Raw genomic sequence first — 13,032 nt, 5'->3', positions numbered from 1 at the left:
CCGCTGCTGGTTTTCAGAGCTCTAGGCCCTGGAGCAGGTCCGAGCTGGAGTGCCCTGCAAGAAAGGGGGCTCCTCGGAGACCCCCAGAGCGGCCTTGGCTCCGGGTGGTGCAGGGTGTGGGGTTGGGGGGGGCTCCCGACCCACTGACTGGAACTCCGAATACTCCCCAGCCTGGGCCGCTAATCGCTTCCAGATTGGCGGGGTCAGGGCCAGGGCCGCCGCCGCCTGGCTCCATAAACAGCCCGTCGCTCCAGATGGCGGCTGGCTCCAGCCTGGCGAGCAGGTTCACGGGGGACTGGGGGGTGGCAGCAGGTGGAGGACCCCCAGCCTGCCTGGTTGGGGCAGGGAGGCCCCCGCCAGCCGGCCCTGGCTGCCGCTCATCCCTCTGCCCTGAGTCAGGATGCTGGGCCAGAAGGGGCTGTAGCAGTTGAACCCATTGCTCGGAGGAGAGAAACCGAGGCCCAGAAGGGGCAAGGGACGGTTCCAGGTTGGTGGTTGACAGAGGTGTGAGGCAGGGGCTCCTGAGGGTTGACCCTGGGTTTGCTTGTGTCTGTGAATCCAGCACACAGTTGGGGGCGCAGTAAAGACCCAAGGAAGGAAGGGAGGAAGGAGAGCAGGAGGGAGGGAGGCATTATGGCCTCTTGGGTTCAAATCCTACTCTGGCTTTTAGTCCCTGAGGGAATAAGTTAGTTTTGCTTTCCGGGCCTCAGTTTCTTCATCTGTGAAATGAGGATGGCTAGAGCACAGACCTTGCCGATTGCTGGAAGAGTGACCTGGCTCTCGTGAACTTCCGGGCAGTGCGGGCTGTGTACGTTGCAGGGGCTCAGTTCTGTCTTTCTCTCTCCCTGAGCCTCCTTTGATTCCTGCTTCTCCTCCCCCGCCCCACCCCCACCCCCGGGAGCACGATGGCCTCCTCTGGGAAGCCACCCTGGCTTCCACTCAGACCTCTTCTTTTGTGCCAGGCTTTGTGCCCTTCCCGTGGCCTCACTCACAGAGCCTCCCCAGCGCCACGCCATGACTGGTACCTGTGCTATCGCCCCTCTGGCAGATGAGGGCACGGAGGGTCAGGAGGTACCTGTGTTGTTGCTCCTGCCCCGTCATGGAGGCAACAGGACGTGGTGAGGGCCTCGCCGCCAGGAGGATGCAGAGCTCGGTGTGACTGGAGAGGATTCACCTGGTCTGAAGTCAGGTAATGTGGCTGCTTCCTGCCCCCACTCACCAACCTCTTGGCACATGAGGTGAGGACCCCGGCCTGCTGCCCCCAGGCAGGTAATGGGTTGTGATCCCTAGGGAAAGGAGTGTGGAGCCCTGGCCTGGAGCCCAGGCTGGCCCTGGATGTCCCTTGGGTGGCTGGGCCGGAGCCTCGTCAGCTGAGCAGGGATGCAGCTCCTTGAGTGAGGGCTGAATCCCCCATTTTCACCATCTTAACCCTCGTACCCAGCACAGAACACCCTGAGTTCAGCTTTGTTGAATGAGTGACTGAGAAGTCATAGTATCAGGCATTTATAATCCAGGAACTCTTCTGAGCAACTGACTGAGGGTAACTTCCTTTTTATAAAATTTAATTTAATTTTTTGGCCGTGCCATGCAGCATGCAGGATCTTAGTTCCCTGACCAGGGATCGAACCTGGGCCCCCTGCAATAGAAGCGCAGAGTCCTAACCACTGGACCACTAGGGAATTCCCAGGGTAACTTCTTTAATATTCCCATAACCTGCTGAGGGAGGGACTATTATAATTTCCATTTTACAGAGGACAAAACAGAGGCTCAGAGAGGTTGAGTGCCTTGCCCAAGGTCACACAGCTGGAGGTGGGATTTGAACCCAGGTCTTCTAGCTCCAGTGCACACACTCTCAGCCACCTGCTTCCCCTCCCAGGGCAGCAGTGAACCTGAAATGAGCTCAGTGCCCCGCACATAGTAGGTGCTTTCCCACGGCCCCCACGCCCGCCTCCATCGCCTGGTACCTGGATTCAGATTTCGGCCCAGCCTCGAGGTCAGCGGCCCGTTCTGCCCTGTGCTGGGAGGAATGTTCGTGGTGGCCTCGTCCTGGGTCCGAGAAGAAAGGCAGCCTTGTGGGCGAAAGGTGAGCTGCTGGGTGGGCGCGGGGCTGTTTACCCAGTGCCGGGCGTGTGGCTCGGGGTGGCGCCACTGTCAGCCGCGCCGGCTGCCCCAGGCCTGTGCTGGCCTCCAGATGTGAGCTGGCTCCAGCCGGCCGGGCCCCCCCACCCTGTGCACAGAGGGGCTTTATCAAAAGCGGCTGTGAGGAGGCCCGGGAGGCTGCCTGGCTCCAGCCTGCTGGCTCCACGCCCCGGGCCTGCAGAAGCCCAGCGAGCGAGCTAGAGCTGCTGTGCCCAGGACTTGGTCTGCTCCACCGCCAGCTCCTCTGCTCTGCTCGGGGCCTATGGGGGCCCAGACGAGGGGTGCAGCCCTCTGTTCCAGGAAACTGAAGCTCCAGGAGCAATCTGGAGGGGTGACAATGCAAGAAAACTTCTTTGAAATTAATTTTCTACATCCCTGAGGGGAAAGGTAACCCACACAGAAAACAAAGTACAAAACTCAGTTAAAATTCAAGGGGTGCTAAGTGCATAGCAAAGTGAAGACACTCGTGGGAAGGATAAATTGCAGGTTCAGAACAGCAGTTCCTGTGAGCCGGGAGGAAAGTAACTGGGAGGGGTTACCAGGGTGCAGTTCTCTCCATAGTGTCTTTCTTGGGTTGTGTGGTGAGGATGTTAGACTTTATGTTTTCTTTGTTGGCCTGAACTCTTTTGTATTAATAAATAATAACAACTGGAGGAAAAGAAAGAAAGAAAAAACCAAGACTTCTTCCTGCTTCTGACCCTTAGCCCTGCCCCTGTTAAGAGTGTCTTCCGGTACTTTCCAGGGATTGTCTGAGAATCCACAAACAACTCCACATCTCTTCCCGTTCCTATGTTGTTTTCCTATGTTGTTTTTGTTTTACAAATAGTATCAAGATATACATTGTACAGCGCCAGGCTCTTCACAATATATCCTGGGCACCTCCCTGCAGCCTTGTTCTTTTTCACGGCTGCGTAGTATTCCATCCTGGGAAGGCACCTCAGCTTATTCTCCAGGCTCCCCTTGATGAACTTTTAGGTTGTTGCCTGTTTTTGCTACCACAGACCATGCTGGGGTGGACCCCACCCCCATCCATGTCTTTGGGGACTTAGGCAAGTACTTCCTTTTTTTTTTTTTCAGGCAAGTATTTTCTAGATGATCAGCTCTTAGAAGAATCTCAGAGGAGTCCTATTTACTCTCCTGAGAGTCGTGCTAATTTGCCCTCCCTGAAGTTTGTTTCCTTGTGTCAGCCCACCAGCGATGCTGCCGACAGGAAACTGAGACCCAGAGCCAGTCAGCTGTTCTGTGGGGTGAGCAGGGGAACAACCTCACAAGGAAAGTCTCCTAAAAAGAGACAAGTCAAAACACCCCTTTCTTTGTTTTGTTTCCTTTTGAATGCAAAAGAGAAACATGTTCACTGCAGAAACTTTAGAAAATAAAGAAAACCGCAAAGTTAGAAAATAAAGCCTCCCTCCCCTCGACAGCCACCCCCGCCCCCACCCAGCCCGCCACCAGGGGCTGGATGCAGACCAGGGTTTGGGCATCAGGGTGGGCTGGCTTCCTCTCCATCCCTATGCCTGACTTGCTGTGTAACCTCAGGCAAGTCAATCAGCCTCTCTGGGCCCCTGCGTTCTCATCTGTAACTGGGGCTACCAAGGGCTCCAGCCTTGAAAGGCTGCTGTGAGAATCAGATGAGATCACGTGGGTGAGGGGCGGCCCAGCATGCCACGCTTCCTAAGGGGAGGCCGTGACAAGTTCTCCCCGCACCTGTGCAGCCAAACCCAGGACTTTCTTTATATTCGGATTTTTTTTTTTCGGCTGCACCTCAAGGCACGTGGGATCTTAGTTCCCTGACCAGGGATCGAACCCGTGCCCCCTGCAGTGGAAGGACAGAGTCCTAACCACTGGACCACCAGGGAACTCCCCAAATCCAGGACTTTCTCATTGACCCTCCCCCTCAGTGAGCTCTGGTATCTTATTCCTGCTCCACCAAGGCCCACAGCCCAATGACTCCCAGGACCCACACGTCCAGACCCAGCTCCATTCCCACCCGACACAGATCACACAGCTCCAGCCTCCGGGCTTCCTGGACCCAGTGGCTCAGCCAGAAAACCGCCATCCAACCTGTCAGCACCTCCTGTCTGCTCCTACTTCAAACTAGATCCAGAGCCAATGGCTTCTCCCCAACACCCACCACCAGTTTCCCAGGCTGGACTGTCGCGGACCCTTCCTCACAGGTCTCCTCACTTCCCGCCTCGCTCCCTGATAATCTCTCCTTGCAGGCTAACAGGGCGATTTGCCTCCCACCCCTGGGGGACGTGTGGTCATGTCTGGGGACATTTTGGTTGTCACAACCGGCAGAGGGGATGCTACTGGCATCTGGAGGGTGGAGGCCAGAGGGGCTGCCAAACCGTCCTCCAGTGCCTGGACAGCCCCACAACTGAGAACGATCTGACCTCAACATTAATAGGGCTGAGGATGAGGACCCTGTGTGAGATCCAAATCAGGTCTGTTCTGTGCTCTTACCTTCCATGGCTCCCACCCACCTCATCCAGAGAACAGCCAGCATCCTCTCAGCGGCCACAAAGCCCCATGGGACATGCTCCATCTCCTCCCTTCCCTCCCGCCCTCCCGCCCTTGGCTCCAGCCACATCAGTTCCTCCCTCTTCCTTGGACCTGAAGACAACCTCACACCACAGGCCTTTCCTCTGCTTTTCCCAAATGTTCTTTCCCAGACATCTAACTTTCCCTCCTCCCCTTCTGACTCTCTGTTGAATGTCACCTCTTCCAGGAGGCTGCCCTGATTTCCTTATTTAATATCTGCCGCTCCCTGAACCCTTCTGCATTCTTTCTCCCTGGCACTGGGTCCCGATATCTTACTGATTTGTCTGTGTCTGTCCCCCAACCTAGAACACAAGCTCCATGAGGGAGAGACAGGGCTGGTCTTATTTACCACTGAGCAGGTAACATGACCTCCAGCTCACAGTAGGTGCTCAATAAGTGCTCACGGATTGACCAGTGGACCCTACCTTGCAAGTTCCTGATGTCTGGGCAGCGGCTGTGGACAGAAGACCCGGATGCTGAAAGCTGGCCCCTGGAGGATTGGAGGCCCAGAAGGAAATTCCCTGAGGCCATGGGCTGGAATTTCCCACATCCTTGCAGCCATACCTCACCCTGATTGCACTAAGGGGTCCCCTCACCAGGGACAGCAGCAAAGATGGAGGAGACCCCACAGGCAACTCCCCAGCCACCACCAGCATTCATGGAGCACCAACTGTATGCCCCACTCTAGACTGGGCAGCATAGAGATTGTACCCCAGTGAATTCCTGGGGGCCAGGGGCGGTCACTTAATCATCTCACTGTCTCCAGGGCCTAGTACTGGCCATCCATGTATTCAAACGTTACGGAGCACCTACTGTGTACCATTGACTATGCTGAGTGCATCTACCAGATAATTTCCAGACAGTGGACTTATGGAGAAAGTCCCTGCATTTTTCTATCAATGCTTTCAATTATTATTATTATTTGTTTACAGAAAGCATTCTTTTTGTAAATAAATAGACTTGAAGTATCCCAAGTTAAAAAAATGCAACCCTACCATCTACTGATGCTGGGCAGAAATTTAGGGGGCCTTGGATGCCCAGAGTGGGCCCCTGTGGGGTTGAGGAGGCTCCCAGGAGGTGAGTCCTGAGCTGAGGCCCCAGGTCGAGTATGAGGGGACTAAGAGTGGGGAGGAAGGCCACTGCACAGACCTGGGGGATGCAGCGAGTCGGCTAGGGGGAGGCTGATGGTCTGGCCCCAGCCCAGCCGAAGGCTCCACCTCTGGCCGTGCGTGTCCCGAGTCCAACATTTCCTGGTGGAGTTTACTGCACCATCATTTCTGTAATTATCTGTTTCTGTCTCTCCCCAGCCCACCTCTGAACTGGAACTCCATGAGGGCTGAGCCTGCCCTGTCTGGTTCACTACTCTGTCCCCAGGGCCTGGAGCACACAGTAGGTGCTTGTAGTGAGTTGAATAATGTGTCCCCCCCCAAATTCACGTCTACCCAGAAGCTCAGTATGTGACCATATTTGGAAACAGGATCTTTGCAGATATCATTAGTCCGGGATCTTAAAATGAGATCATACTGGACTGGGGGGCCCTTAAGCCAGCAACTTGTGTCCTTATGAGAAGAGGACACAGAAGGCCACGTGAAGATGGAGGCCAAGACTGGAGGGCTGCGTCTGCAGGCCAAGGAACGCTGGGAGCCCCCGTGAGCTGGAACAGCAGGGGAAGATTCTTTCCTAGAGCCTTCAGAGGGGGCATGGCCCTGCTGACACGTTGATTTTGGAATTTTCCAGAACCATGGGAGAATACATTTCTCTTGTTTCAAGCCACCAAGTTTGTAGCAATTTGTTACGGCAGCTGCAGAAAATACATACAGGTTCCTCGTGTGGATGATCAAGTGCACAGAAGAATGAGCCGCGAGCAGCTCGGCTCTGGTGGGTGGTCCAGGGCCAGTCGGGTGTGGCCAGATGGCTGTTTGCCCTCATCCCTTATGACTGGCTTTGCAGACTGGGGTACCTGCTTGGATTTCGGGGTGGAGGGAGCTAGAGGCCGTCCAGCCAGTGAGGGGGTGGGTGTGAGGAGATGTTGAAGTCGTCCAGCTAAAGTGACAAGGAAATTGGGTTCTGCAGGTGCCACCCCCACCCCATCCCCAGAAACTCATGTCCACACCCAGCTTGGACACCGGGGGCTGAGGTTCTGGGCACCTCACCACCCATGATGCTGATGCCTTTCAGATACGCTGCAGCCGGCGCTTGTCCCCACTTCCTGGATATTCCGCAGACTGTCCACCCAAGGAACTCTCAGCACCGTCCGTTAGAGCTCAGAGCCTAGGACGTTGGGAGGGAATTTGTCCACCTGTCTGCCCTTAGTCCCTCTCACTGTGGCCTCTGGAATGAGGGAGGCGGCGAGATGCAAAGGAAAGAGCCTAGAACCTGGCTCTGTGCTGAGTGATGGTTGAGCGGCTGCTCTTCCTTGAGCCTCAGTTTCCCCATCTGTACTTGGGGGAACATCACGGGCTTCATGGAAACTGCTATGGAGAGTGCATGAGATGAAGCCTGCCCCGGGCTGGCAGGGCACCTGGCCCACAGGTGCTTGCTAAGAGGAGTGCGCTTGTGGTCCTGTTCTCCCAGAACATGGCCTCAGATCCTAAAGGGGTGATTAGACTTTCCCTCAGATCCTTTCAAAGCCCAAGCCCTGCCCCGTGGCCTGACCAATGGCCCTACAAGACCACCCCACCCCCGAGGAACACCATATCTTCAGAAGGACCAAGGCTTGGATTTCATGCCCATAAAATGCCTGAAATCAAAGCAGGGCTCACAACAAGGAGGGTTTTGAAGTCGGCTCAGGACAGGAGCGGGGGGTGTGAAATCCCCAGGGGTCTTGGCCCTTCTCTTGGGATCCACCAGAAAGCAGGGTGTCTAGGGCCCAGGCAGGAGGGTAGTGGCCACATACAAGGGGCACCTGTCATTTTAGCAGTGATCTGAATTCCAACGAAGACTTAATCATCCCAAGTTTTAGAGAAGACAATTGGGAAAACCCAACTGAAAAAGCCCATTTACTTGATGTTAGAGGCAGTGAGAGAGCCAGTGGTTGACAGGTGGGGACTTGGGTCTTGAAGCGAGCGTTCCAGTCCCTGCTCTGCCCCTTACTGTGTGACATCAGGCAAATTGCCTAACCTCTCTGTACCTCAATTTCTTTTTATTTATTTATTTATTTATTTTTGGCTGCTTTGGGTCTTTGTTGCTGCGCGTGGGCTTTCTCTAGTTGCGACGAGCGGGGGCTACTCTTTGTTGCAGTATACAGGCTTCTCACTGTGGTGGCTTCTCTTGTTGCGGAGCACGGGCTCTAGGTGCGCAGGCTTCAGTAGTTGTGGCACACGGGCTCAGTAGTTGTGGTTCGCGGGCTCAGTAGTTGTGGCACGTGGGCTTAGTTGCTCCACGGCATGTGGGATCTTCCCGGACCAGGGATCGAATCTCTGTCCCCTGTGTTGGCAGGCGGATTCTTAACCACTGCACCACCAGGGAAGCCCCCTCAATTTCTTCATTTGCCAAATAAGGGATAAAAAACAATCCTTCCCTCAAAGCGCTGGGTCAGGGCGACCCGAGTGACTTTCTATGACATGCTGGCCCAGCCCTTGGGCATGTTATTATTATTTTTTCCTAACGACACAAACATTAACTTCTCCCAAATTGAGGGTCTACTGAGCCAGCCCCTTCACAGACATCGTCTCACTGAATCTTCCCACAGCCGCTGGAGGCGGGTGTGCTCCCACGGCACAGCTAGTGATCAGGAAGATAAGGACACTTGCCCAGGGGTACACAGCTGGGGAGATGCGATATAAACCCCAGTCCTGGCTGCATACTCATACTCTTAATCACTTCTCTTTAAAAAATAGGACAAGCTAAAGGGAAGAAATACACCCGCCACCCCCATTGTTCACACAGGCTGGAGCAGTGTTTCTCCTCCCTGGTACCGCTGACATTGTGGACTGGCTGGCTGGCTGGCTGCTCTGGGGGTGCTCTGTGCCCTGTAGGATGGTTAGCACCGCTGGTCCCTACCCATCGGATACCAGTAGCACCCCTACAGTTGTGACAACCAAAATGTCTCCAGACACTGCCAAGTGTCCCAGGGAGGGGGCAGCCCCTTGTCCAGAACTGGTTGGAGTGAGGCTGTTAGAATACTGGAGTGTTTCTTTCTGGATTTCTTTTCCTACATACACACACACACACACACACACACACACACACACACACACACACGGCATTCTTGACTGCTCCTCAGATTCAAGGATCCCTGTGCCCTTCCCTAGGACCCCCCAGGGGTCAGGACTGTAGCAGCTGCAACTGACTTGCAGCCCGGCCATGAAGCAGATAATCCTGAGTTGCTCAGACGCCCATTCGAGCCCCCATCATCCACTTACCAGCTGTGTGTCTTGGGCCAATGGCATCCCTCTCTGAGCCTCAGGGTCCCTGCCGACCCCCCTCCTCCCGCACCAGGGCTGTGCTGGCCTCCAGGAACTCGGGCCAGGAAGGTGCTTGGCTGTACCAAGTGTCCAGTCACGGGTGCCGCTTTTGTGATTAATCTGAACAGAGCTGTGTTGGGTGTGGAGACCACCACACACAGCCCTTGCAGATCCAGCCCTGCCTGGCTGGTGTCTGCCTCCCTGGGCCTTGCTCAGAGCCCCCCAGGGTCACTGCTCTGCCAGGCTTGAGGGTCACATATCTATAGTTTCACAGGAAGCACTGGCCTTGGGTAAAAATGTCACAGGACGTCAGCCTAGTGGATCTGGTCCTGGGCTGGGAGTGGGCAGGGAGGTTAAAGTATTCCTCCTGGGGCTGGGTTTTTTCCGGGGGGGACTCAGGGCTCTGAGTCATGGCCTGTGGTCAGGCTGAGGGGACTGAGGCTCAGGGGCCAGCAAACAGCCCAAGGTCACCCAGCATTGTCAGCATCTCCCACCACCTCAGGGCCTTTGGGAAGGGTGGGGTCAGTGGAGACACCATGTGAAAAAAACACACATCCTCTAATCAATGGCACACAGTGTCAGCATCCACCCACTTCTTACTTGCTCTCCTGGGAATGCCCAGGGTGGTCCCATCCTCCCCTCCCTACCTCCCTACCTGGGGTCTGTCTCCATCTCTTCCCTGGTCCCCTGTTCCACCCTTGCCCCATGGCCTGCAGCAAGAGGAACTCCGTGAAAGCCTGAGTCACATCTGTTTCTCCTCTGCACAGCTCCCATCTCCCTCAGAGGAAAATGTGAATCTTTACAATGCCCTGCCTGATCTGTCCCTTGTCTCCTGGACCTCATCCTCTCCCTCCTCCCCCTCACTCACTCTGTATAGCCGCACTGGCCTCCTGCTGTTTCTCCAAAAAATAAGGCATGTTTCTGCCTCAGGGCCTTTGCACTGGCTGTTTCCTCTGCCAGAAAGATTCTTCCTGCCCGCACCCCGCTGTCCACATGATTCAATTCCCTACCTTTTTCAAGTCTGTATTCAAATACCACCTTCTCAAATATCAGGGCTTCCCTGCCCTACTCCTATCACCAGCACTCCCCACCCTGCTTTAGTTTCCTCCATAGAATTGATCACCAACCAATATTCTACATAATTGAATTTTCACTTGTTTATTGTTTCTCCCTGCTCCGTACACCATTACCACACCCAGAATGTCAATTTCATGAGGGCAGGTGTTTCTGCCTGTTCTTCTCCCTGCTGTATCCACTGGGCCCACAGTAGGTGCTCATTAAATACTTGTTGAATGAATAAATGTGGAAGCGTGGATGCTGAAGTGTCCCTGGGTTAACTGGGAAGCTCCAGGGAGCTCTATGGTTTGAAATCACCCTGTAAACTGTAGAGTGCAATGCTCCCTGACATCCATGGCTGGGTAAGCATGTTCTCAGGTGGGGTTTGTGAGAAAGGGGCAGCTGGGGGTCCTGGGTGTTTACAGTCAGATTCCCAGAGCTGGGTGATGATCAGGGGCCCAGGCAAGAGGGGGAGGCATGGGGGCTCCTGGGTCTGGCTTTAGGCTTCTGACCACAGTGTCAAGTTTGTGGAGTGAGAAAGGTCAGGAAGGCAGTGAGAACAGTGTGGCCGGAAGTGGCCAGCCCCGTCTTCTGGCCTGAATTATCTGGGAAGAAAAATAATCACATTCCAAAGAACCCATGGCTTGGGCGCCTGAGCCACTGCGGGGGCTGAGGGTGGGGTGCAGGGCTGGCCTGGGCAGGTGGTGGCCCTGCCTGAGGCTCAGAAAAGTCAAATCATCAGCTCAGGGTGACCCAGGGGTACTAGGATTTAGACCAAGCTGGGGGAGATGCCCCCAATTGTGAATGGCTGGGGCATGGTAGCAGGGTATGACTCCTTGGGAGGGGAGACCACTGCTCTAGTCTGCAGTGCCCCTCATGGACTCCTGGAGCTGGCTGAGCCATCACTTCGTTCCAGGCAGTGTTCATTCCCATCCCCCAGGCCCTGGTGGGGGCAACTGGGCCAACAGGGGCAACCGCTATGCTACAAGACACAGATAGAACCTGAAAGATTGGACAGCCCTTCTTAGGATGGTCCCAAGGCCCAACCTGGGGAGGATGTTGGTGATTGATAATAATAGTAATAATCGCTATATTGTGTTTTAGACACTTTCTTGTACTCTCATTTAACCCTCACATCACCCTATGCGGAGGCCACTGTCATTCTTCCCATCACAGCTGTCCTGGAGGGTCTGAGGGGTCTGCCTCCATCTCATCCTCCTCACTCCTACAGCCGACACACTCACATACTCTGCTCCAGCCACAGTGGCCTCCTTGATGTTCCTTTCTCCCACCGATCTCATGCCTGCCTCAGGACCTTTGCACCAGCTGCTCCCTCTGCCAATTCTTTCTCCAGTGAGCACTCAGCTCAGATGTCATTCCTTAGAGGTCATCTCTGACCACCCATGTAAAGCAGCTCCCACCCTTTCTCGTCTCTACCACATCAGCTCACTGTACTGTTCTTTTCTTTTGGCCACGCCACTCGGCTTGTGGGATCTTAGTTCCCCAACCAGAGATTGAACCCAGGCCCGGCAGTGAAAGTGCTGAGTCCTAACCACTGGACTCCCAGGGAATTCCATCACTGTACTGTTCTTATTGTCCTGATCCAGTTGTGAAATTATCTTGTTTATTCATTATTTCTTTACTCTCTGTCTCCCATGCCTGGAATGACGGCAGAGATTTTCTGTCCTGTCCATTTCTGCATCCCCAGTGCCTGGCACAGAGGATGCCCTCACAATACTTGTTGGACGAGCAAGAGTCAGACAGACAAGAGAGATGTATCCTTGCTCTGTGTGCTGTTCATGACTGGATGTGCCAACCTTGCCACCCTTTAAGAAAGATCTCATTTCATCCGGGCTGGACCCCAGCCCAGGGCAAAAGTGGGGCGGGGGCTTCTGTAGCCCCCAGATCACTGCCTTCCTCTGAGGAAAGGCCTGATGTTCCTGGAACATCCTGCCCACCCCGGCCCAGGGAAGTCAGATATCAGCTCAGCTTCCCTCTCCACCCCACACCCCTGGATAAACCACGTGGACTCTGGCCCAGTGTTTAGGCCACAAAAAAAGTGGGCTCAAGCCAGATTGGGGGGTGATACCTGGGGCTGTGCAAGGGCCTTTCCAGCCAGAGATGGGACTGGAAAATTTCCAGCCAGGCTGTGTATGAGGCCAGAGTGTATGGGGAGAGGCCTGTGACCAAGCTGCTGACACCAGAGCAGAGGCAGCTAGATTTGGGCAAGCCCTGGGTCTGTTCATTCATGCATCAGCTGTTGCCTCCCCAGTGCCCGGCACAGGGCCTGGCACAGCACATCCATGTGTTCACTGGTCCACCCTGGGGTGACATGTCTCTTCCCACCCCAGGGCCCTTGCTCTTGCGGGTCCCTTCACCGGGAACTGTCCACCCTGCCAGGCTCTGGGCACAGAAGCTCCTCCGCACATTTGGAGGTACCTCCTCAGAAAGGCCCTCCCTGCCCATTGCTGCCTTCCCATCCCGTGCTCTTACTGGGGTATTTCAGATACGTGCTTCCTGCTTTGAAATGACATTGCGAATTCACTTTGTCTCTTCTATTCCAATGTTAGCTCAAAAGACAGGGACTTTTGGTTTGTTTTGTTCTCTGCTGTGACTCCAGTACAGAGATCAGCACATAGAAAATGTTCAATAAATGTTTGTTGAATAAATGAATGAACGAACAAATCAGTGGATGAAAGTTCCACTGGGAAAGCTCGGGGATAAGGTTTGGCTCCTAACCCAGATGTAGGAGGTGACCTGTAAACTGAGGCCTGAAGGAGGAGGATAGGGTGGGCAGGCGAAGAAAGGAGGGGACGTGGTTTTTTCTCAAAATGCCTTTCTCCAAGGGAGAGTTAAAAGGTAGCTTGGAGGTAGTAACTGGTGATTAAAA

At 54.6% G+C, this 13,032-nt stretch overlaps 1 non-coding gene across 1 annotated transcript; it reads right to left on the bottom strand.

Annotated features, from left to right (window-relative positions):
- Positions 1–1,606: 1,606 nt before the first annotated feature.
- TRNAR-UCU (transfer RNA arginine (anticodon UCU)) lies at positions 1,607–1,679 on the bottom strand. The gene has a single exon. It is a non-coding gene; the product is annotated as a tRNA-Arg (tRNA).
- Positions 1,680–13,032: the final 11,353 nt, after the last annotated feature.

This window comes from Delphinus delphis, chromosome 15 (genome assembly GCF_949987515.2).
Source record: "Delphinus delphis chromosome 15, mDelDel1.2, whole genome shotgun sequence".
Lineage (NCBI taxonomy): Eukaryota > Metazoa > Chordata > Mammalia > Artiodactyla > Delphinidae > Delphinus > Delphinus delphis.
This window is presented reverse-complemented; position numbering and strand designations above follow the sequence as displayed.